This window comes from Gossypium arboreum, chromosome 13 (genome assembly GCF_025698485.1).
Source record: "Gossypium arboreum isolate Shixiya-1 chromosome 13, ASM2569848v2, whole genome shotgun sequence".
In the NCBI taxonomy this organism is placed as follows: Eukaryota; Viridiplantae; Streptophyta; class Magnoliopsida; order Malvales; family Malvaceae; genus Gossypium; species Gossypium arboreum.
Genome location: NC_069082.1, coordinates 114910253 through 114918896, shown reverse-complemented (window position 1 = coordinate 114918896; position 8644 = coordinate 114910253). Strand labels below are relative to the sequence as shown.

The 8644-nt window shown below is 34.5% G+C and overlaps 1 pseudogene; it reads right to left on the bottom strand.

Annotated features, from left to right (window-relative positions):
• Window positions 1-3816: 3816 nt before the first annotated feature.
• Window positions 3817-8013, bottom strand: LOC108463819 (mechanosensitive ion channel protein 6-like; annotated as a pseudogene).
• Between the last annotated feature and the right edge of the window lie 631 nt (window positions 8014-8644).

The following is an 8644-nucleotide window of genomic DNA, read 5'->3' as shown; positions in this document are numbered from 1 at the left end:
TCTTGTACAAATACACCAAAACAAAATGGGATTGCAGAAAGAAAAAACCGATATCTTTTGAAAGTAACTAGAGCCTTGATGTTCACTAGTCAAGTACCACGTTATCTTTGGGGCGAAGCCTTGTTAACAGCTACATATCTTATTAATAGAATCCCCAGCAAAACTCTAAATTATAAAACTCCTTTTAGTCTCTTTAAAGATAACTTTCCTAACCCTAAATTGATTACAGATTTATCCCTCCGATTTTTTGGGTGTAGTGTTTTTGTTCATCTTCACAACCAAGGTAAACTAGATCCTAGAGCAAAAAAAATGTGTCTTTATTGGTTATGCTTCTAATAAAAAGGGTTACAAATGTTATGATCCAATTGATAGGAAGATTATAGTTACCATGGATGTCACATTTGTTGAAACACAATCTTATTTTGATTCTAATCTTCAGGGAGGAAATTATACTAAGGAATATTCTATAATTGATCAAGAAGAGACTAAGAATAAACAACATAGGGATTCTAATAATGGGGAAAGCGAATTTATAATTAACACAAAAATTAATGATGTTAATGTTAATGAAAAGGAAGATGAAGGTGTAGAGTCTGATCATGAAAATAAAGAACAAACAAAGGAGTTAATTGCTTGCTCAAGAAGAAATCGAAATCAAGAAAGTGGAATCCACCAGATTCATCACCAAGAATCTGACCCGCAAGATCCTGTCAAAAGTCCAGGTAAAACTCATAATCCAGCCAATGAATTTTCTGATTTAGATATTCCAATTGCCGAAAGAAAAGGTCTTAGAAATATTGTCAAATATCCCATGTCTAACTTTGTATCCTATAAAGCCTTATCTTCGACATTCTCAACTTTTGTTTTGTGTCTCGATACTGTACAAATACCCAAAAATGTGAAAGATGCTTTACAGGTTCCTGAATGGAAGGAAGCTATTTTAGAGGAGATGCGTACTCTTGAAAAAATAGGTACATGGGAAACAATGAAATTACCGTAGGAAAAAAACAAAGGTCAAAATGGGTGTTCACAACCAAATTCAAACCAGATGGATCTTTAGATAGATACAAAGCCCGGTTGGTAGCTAAAGGGTACACTCAAACATACGGGATAGATTATCTTGAAACATTTGCTCCAGTGGCCAAATTAAATTCCGTCAGAGTTTTTTTATCAATTGTTGTTAATCTTGATTGGTCTTTACAGCAGCTAGATGTGAAGAATGCTTTCCTAAATGGAAAACTTGAAGAAGAAGTTTACATGAATCCTCCTCCAAGTTTTGAAGAAAAATTTGGAACTCGAGTATGTAAACTCAAGAAATCTTTATACGGTCTGAAGCAGTCTTCTCGAGCTTGGTTTGAACGATTCACTCAAGTTGTTAAAAAATAAGGTTACTCACAAGGGCAAGCTGATCACACAATGTTCTATCGTGAGTAAGCTGATCACACAATGTTCTATCGACATTCACAAAAAGGTAGAATAGCTATTATTATAGTTTATGTCGATGATATCATTCTTACAAGAGATGATGTGGATGAAATAAGGCGTCTTAAGGAGCATCTAGCATTGGAGTTTGAGATCAAAGACTTGGGTCCTTTGAAATACTTTCTTGGAATGGAAGTTGCTTGATCAAAGAAGGGTCTTGTGACCTCTCAGAAAAAATATGTGATTGATCTTTTAAAAGAGGCTGGGATGAGTGGTTGCCGCCCAGCTGACACACCAATTGATCCAAATTGAAAATTTGGAAATAAAGAAGGTCGATTAGTTGATAAAGTGCAGTACCAAAGATTAGTTGGTAAGTTAATTTACTTATCACATACAAGGCCAGACATAGCTTTTGTAGTAAGCTTAGTGAGTCAATTTATGCACTCCTCAATGGAGGAACATGAAGAAGCAGTGTTTCGAATTCTAAGATACTTAAAGAGCTCACCGGGAAAGGGCTTATTCTTCAAGAAATCCGAACAAAGAGGAATTGAAGTTTATACAGATGCAGATTAGGCGTGCTCAATAATGCATGTAAGATCTACATCAGGATACTGTACATTTGTTTGGAGAAACCTTGTGACTTGGCAAAGCAAAAAACAAACTGTTGTAGCAAGAAGTAGTGCAGAGGCTGAGTTTAGATCAATGGCTCAAGGAATTTGTGAAATGATGTGGTTAAAAAAAATTATGGAAGAGTTGAAGAAACCAATAACTTCACCAATGAAGTTGTATCTTGTGATAGCAAAGTCGCCATTAGCATTGCTCACAACCCAAATCCAACATGATGAACTAAACATGTTGAGATTGATAGACACTTTATCAAGGAAAATATTAAAGAAGGCCAAGTGTGCATGCCGTTTGTTCCTTCAAAACAACAGATTGCTGACATACTCACCAAAAGACTCTCTAAGACAAGCTTTGATTTTCTTGTAAGCAAGTTGGGCATGATTGATACATATGCACCAACTTGAGGGAGGGTGTTGAAATATGTATATATTTTAAATTTATTTAGGTAGATAAATCTTATTTGGGTAGATAAATTTTATTCATATTTTAGAAATATTTTTATTTTATCTTTTAATAGTTTACTAGAATAAGGGAACTATTTTCTTTTTATGTTTTAGTAGTTTATTAGAATAAGGGAACTATTTTCCCAATTAGGATTAGGACTCTTTTCTCTATTTAAGTTCAATTCTTTAGTTAATAAGATGAGTACAATTTTATTCAAAGCTCTCTTGAAATCTTTCACTAAACACCAATGAATTCAGGGCCCAAGATGGCTCTGTCAACTTGCCATCTGATGACAATCAAACAAAGCATAGAATGGAGCACCTTACTTGTTATTACGGATGTCACAACCAGATCTACGAGCAAGAAAGAAGCATTGTTGCCACAGTTAGAGACTCTTAAGGGAACATCATCAATTGAGCCAGTGCACCCATCTGCATCAGTGGCCGAAGCGCAAGATTTGAGGCTCAGTTCCAAAATTATAGAGTCAAGGTAAGCAATCGTTGATTGTTGAATTTGATAATTTAGGTCTAATTAATGTATTTAATGAAAGTGTGTAGCCCCTTTAGAGGTTGATGCAATCATTCTTCTCCTACGCCATCTATATCTACTTGTACCAATGTCAATTTCTGTCATATTTTCAAGGAATGGTATGAAGTGTGCCAAAACAATATTGAATTTGCGTAACTAAAATAACTTTTATGTATGTTTTACATTCATGAAGATTAATCGTTTTGAAATTCAAGACTTAAGTAATTTTATTTTTAAAATTAAATTTATTTACTTTATAAAAATATAATATATTTTACTATTACACCTAACACTTTAAAAGTTATATTTTAAATTTGCTTGTTTCAATTCTTCTATACAATTTTCATTTGTCTAACCTATTTAATTAGTTAATCACTCGATTTTCCATTTGAAAAAAAAACAATAAACACAAACGGTGACAAATTTCAGAAAAGTAATATTATTAAAAATAAATAAATGTTAATATTTGGTATATCGATAATATATATTTCTATCATACAAGTAATTTTAAAATTGCTATATATTTAATTTTTAAACATTTACCTTTTAATAAATCATTTATCCAAGAAATCTAAAAAAGTTTTTTACCTAAATAAATTAAAAAAATAAATACCAAATAGGTTGTCGGTTGAATTATATACGAAAATAGTATATTTTTATGGGTTGTGCCTATTTGACAAGCGCACACCTCTTTTTTATATTATTTTTTCTTTTAATAAAATATTATTATTTTATTTTTATTAAAAATATTTAAATATATAAACAGGTCAAAATACAGTCAACGAGTGAAAATACGGGTTAAAATACCAAACAAAGTTGCGCTTTGTCAAGTAAGCACAAGCGCCTCGCCTCAAGCTGCTTCTTGACATCCCCCCAAGAGCTCCTCTGCCGCACAACCCTCCACCCCATGCGCCTCTCTGCTGCTATACTGTACACTGCTTGGCAGTGTGTAGTCTTTTCAAGGGAAAAAGATTGTAAATGGGGGACCTTATAAGCATAGTCCTCCAAACCAAGCAGCCACTAAAAGAGAGAAAAAAGAAGAAGAAGAAGAAGAAGAGAAGAAGAAGAAAGAAAAAAAAAAAAAGAAGGTAATGTTTAGTGTTCAATTAAGAAGTTGTGAAATTTTTTGTTATTAATTATTATTTATAAATTATTTATGTTTAGTGTTTATGGTTTTGGGTTAATATTTTGTATGAATGTAAGTTTTTTGTTTTTATAATTATTTTAAAATTAATTTGTTAGTAATTTAGGATTATGTTATATATTTTTGTGTTTGTAATTAAATTGACCACACATCTTATTATCTTCTTAAATTTAGTATACTAAAGGTGAGTTTGGATGGGCGGTGCGTTTAGCTGCGATTAGTGTAAAAACAGCGGTGGCGGTGAGATTAGATACTGTAGTGATACTGTAGCGTGAGATAAAAAGTAACGCACCTAACCGCAGTCAATCGCCCATCCAAACGAAGCCTAAGTTTCTTAACATGTTATCGTTACTACAAGGATAAATATGTGACAATAACCTAATATTGGTTAAATATTTAAAGAGCAATGAACTTCAATAAGGTTTGGACCTAATCAGACATCTTACGTATTGTTTAAATATAACATTGAGAAAATGCAGTCAACGGACTCTATATGCAAAAGAGAATATATTAGAAGTAAAATATGCAGCAATGCATGGGTTGCCAATGCTTACCACCCAATTCTTGAGGGCTTTCTTGCTAATTCTCCTGCTTTCAGATGCTCCTTCAAAGAGACTCATAGTCTTCAAAGCCTCATCTTCTGGGAGAAACCGTTCAATGTCCTCCAAGTATATGTACCTGAGAACAATTATTAGCAATAAGAAGACAAAAGCTTCAAAACAGAAACAATCAACCAGCCGATAAAGAAAAATGAAATTTAACATTGACAAAGAATTTAAATGCACAAATACACACATAACATATTGCATAGCAATAGGACTGATGGGCATACTTGGAACCTGGCTTAGCAACATTCTGGAAGATTTTACTTGCCGCAACTTTAGCCTCATATTCACTTCTAATCTGTGTTGCAGACTCATCTTCTTGAGTTGAATCTTGTATCTGCTCATCTAAAGTGGAAAGAGCTCCATGGCGGATGATATTCGTCAACCTTTTCATATTCCAAGCAGAGACATTTTTAGGATTCAATTTGTGCAAGTGCTCAATGGTTATCCCCTTATCATCCTTCTCTCCGTTCTCAACAGAAAGCACTCGTGATATCATAGGGCTTTTTCCTCTAGGACTTTTCTGAATTGGTCCACTCCCTATCGGCCTCTAATATCGAGGTGCTGAAAGGGTTGATGTCTTGAGGCCAGGAGGAATTTTAGCACCAGCTTTCTGTAGGTTTGCAACTTCGTTTGCAAGTCTCTCCTCCTCTTCCTCAGCCCTTCGAATCTCAACCAAAGTTGGACCGGAAAGAGTCTCGATTACATATGGATTGAACAATGACTCCTGGATTCTATCAAAATAAGTACTGACATGGAAAGAAGATGCCAGTACCTTCACCAAGAGGGTCTTCACTAGCCACAACATCACACCCACAACAAGGCAAATCATAATTTTAGTCACAAACCTAAGGACATCACTCTTAGTCTCCCTCTGAACCTTCTTACCAAATAAGTAATGCCAAGCAATCAAAACCAACCCCAGCCACAAACAATTCTGAACAGCTTTCCTCACTCCATATACAAAATACAATGCCCTTTTCCTCAAAAGAAAATTCCTCTCTATAAAAAACACAATTATCCTTATAATCCACCCTGAAACCAATCTACCACATATTAAAACTAAAACCAAAACTTCCCATGTCCACAGCATAAGATCCCACAAACGTTTCTTTCTTAAATAAGGAATTGTAAGACTACAAACTAAAGCAGCAATGATCAAAATCAAACTTAACCATTGAAGCAAAACCAAAAAACTCATCTTTCTTATGTTCATCAGGCAAATCCTCATCAAACAATGAGTCATCCTCTTCTTCCTCCATGCTTTTCCCAAGAATCCCAGACCGCATTACCTGTCCAGACTTCCCAACTCCGGTTTTCCCGGACTTTGGTTCGCCCCTTTCCGGTGTAGGAGGGTCCATCAACCTGGATTTTGTCTTGGTTGCTAACAAACTTGACTTCCTTTGGGTAGAACCACCTTCACTCCTTTTGAATGAAGAATTTGAACTACACTTTACAACCCCATCAGTCTCTTCTTTCCCTGTCGACGCTGGCACTTTACTTTGTCTTCTTCTTACAGGGCTGTTCTCAAAGGACACTCTGGAAAGAGCAGCTGCTGAAGGTGAAGGTGTTTCAGCAACTGTAGGGAGTAAAATGCCGTCATGGATTTGCTTTTGCTCAAGTTCATCCATTTCCAAATCCATATCCAACGAAATCTCTCCTGAAGCTTTTTGTTTATGCAAAAACTGACCGATCAGCTTTGATGGTGGATCTTCCATGGGGACTTGTTTGCTTTGCGTGAATTCAAAATCCTCACTTTCCTTATTACTAACACCTCCACTACTGCCAGCATCATTCGAGTTGGCATTCTCTTTTTTCCAGTTAATGTTGATTTTCTCACCGTCTTTCCAAAAATCATAGCTTGGCTCACCCCAAATCTTACCTCCATCGCCGGCAGTTGCTCCACCGGAAGGAGTAGAAATACTACCGTCGTGGCTTCTGTCATCAATCTTCAAAATGAATTCTTTCCTGTCAGCGGAATCAACTGCCATGATTTTGCTAATCTTAGACCAATATAACCAGACAAAGTCATACAATGTGAACCAAGGAATTTTTTAATTTTAAAAAAAGGGTTAGGAGGAATTTCAATGATGAAGATAGTTAAGAGTAAAAAAGATGCTTACTTTTTCTTGGGGCGGTGGAAAAGATAAGGGGAAAGCAACGTTTGTTTGGCTCCTAAGGAAAGTGCAAGAAAATCAATTTAGTACTTGCTGACGCTTGTAATGAGATGTGGAGGAGTGGCAAAGATTAGAAATTGTTTAAAGCTTCGAACACAGAGACACGAAAGAAAGAAAATGAGAGTAGAAAGAGGAAGACCAGACCAGGCCAGACCAGGTGGCACAGCCAAAGGTTTCGGTTACATGCTCTTAGTAATATTTTAATATGTTTTCAGGGTTTAAACTATTCATTCAAATTACCCCTAATTTTTATCTATTTTTAATTAATTAATTACTATATCCCCGTTGCTTCTTTTGTTTCTTCCACACGAAGCATCTGGATTTCTTTAGAAGAAAAAAAAGGAAGTATCTAGATTTTGGAGTTGGTAGCTAAACTCTTGGCTTTTACTTTTCCTATTTTGGGAATGAAATGGTTTTCACATCATACTGTCATCATAAATAGTGATGGATTCTTTCTACCAAACTTCTGGTAATGTAATTATCAATGGAACATGGGAAATAAGAAAAACATTTCAATATGGGAAAGAATAAGTAGAGTTCATCATGGAGAATTCACAAAGCTGGAGTGATCCTACTTGGATGCATCAGCAATTTGGAATGGAAGCCTAAAACTTCTGCTATAGCCCACTACCAATAGGTTTTTCCTCTTGGTTTGAAATGGTGGAGCATAGTTTCGGAGAGGACAAAGCCTTCATCTCAAACTCATCGCCTGGACTTGCTGGGAATGCTTCTGCTTTCAAGGGAATTAGTTGGAGGCCGGGATAGCTTTGGGAACAAGCTAGGCCTAAACACCAATGAATTCAGGGCCCAAGATAGCTCTGTCAACTTGCGATCTGATGACAATCAAACAAAGCAAAGAATGGAGCACCTTGTTAATAAGGATGTCACACCCAGATCTACGAGCAAGAAAGCAAAGCATTGTTGCCATAGAGACTCATAAGGGAACGTCATCAATGAAGCCAATGCACCAATCTGCATCAGTGGCCGAAGCGCAAGATTTGAGGCTTGGTTCCAAAATTATAGAGTCAAGGTAAGCAATCAGTGATTGTTGAATTTGATAATTTAAATCTAATTAATGTACTTAATGAAAGTGTGTAGCACTTTTGGAGATTGATGAAATCATTTTCTCCTATTTAAAAATTCGATTCAATTCGAAAAAATAAAAAAAAAATTTAAATTTTGAATTATTTAAATAACTTAATTAAATTAATCAAATCAACTCGATTTTTTTTAAATTTTTCGAATTCGAATAAATCAAATAACAAATTATTTTATTTATCCTCCCAAACTCCTCCTTAAACCCTTTTACTTTTCCCTTAACAATTTTACTTCTCCAAACCTCAAAATCTTTTTCCCCACAAATTTTACTTTCCCAAACCCTCGTAGCTTTTTTTCTTTAATTTTTTCTAAAACTTTTACTTCTTCAAATTCCAAAAAAATTTTCTTTTGCTTTCCCGGGAATTTTACTTCCCAAACTCAAAAACTTTTTTTTCGAATTTATGTCTACTATTCATATTATTGAATTAAATTTTACATTTTGTACAATTTATATTATTGAATTGTTTAATTATATTGAATCTTTATCAATTTCATTAAAATTGAATTATTGATGATTTCATAAAATATTCGTGTTAAAATTTTCTATTGATATCGGTTTCACATTTTGTCTTTAAAATAATTTTTATTAAAATTCACATTTT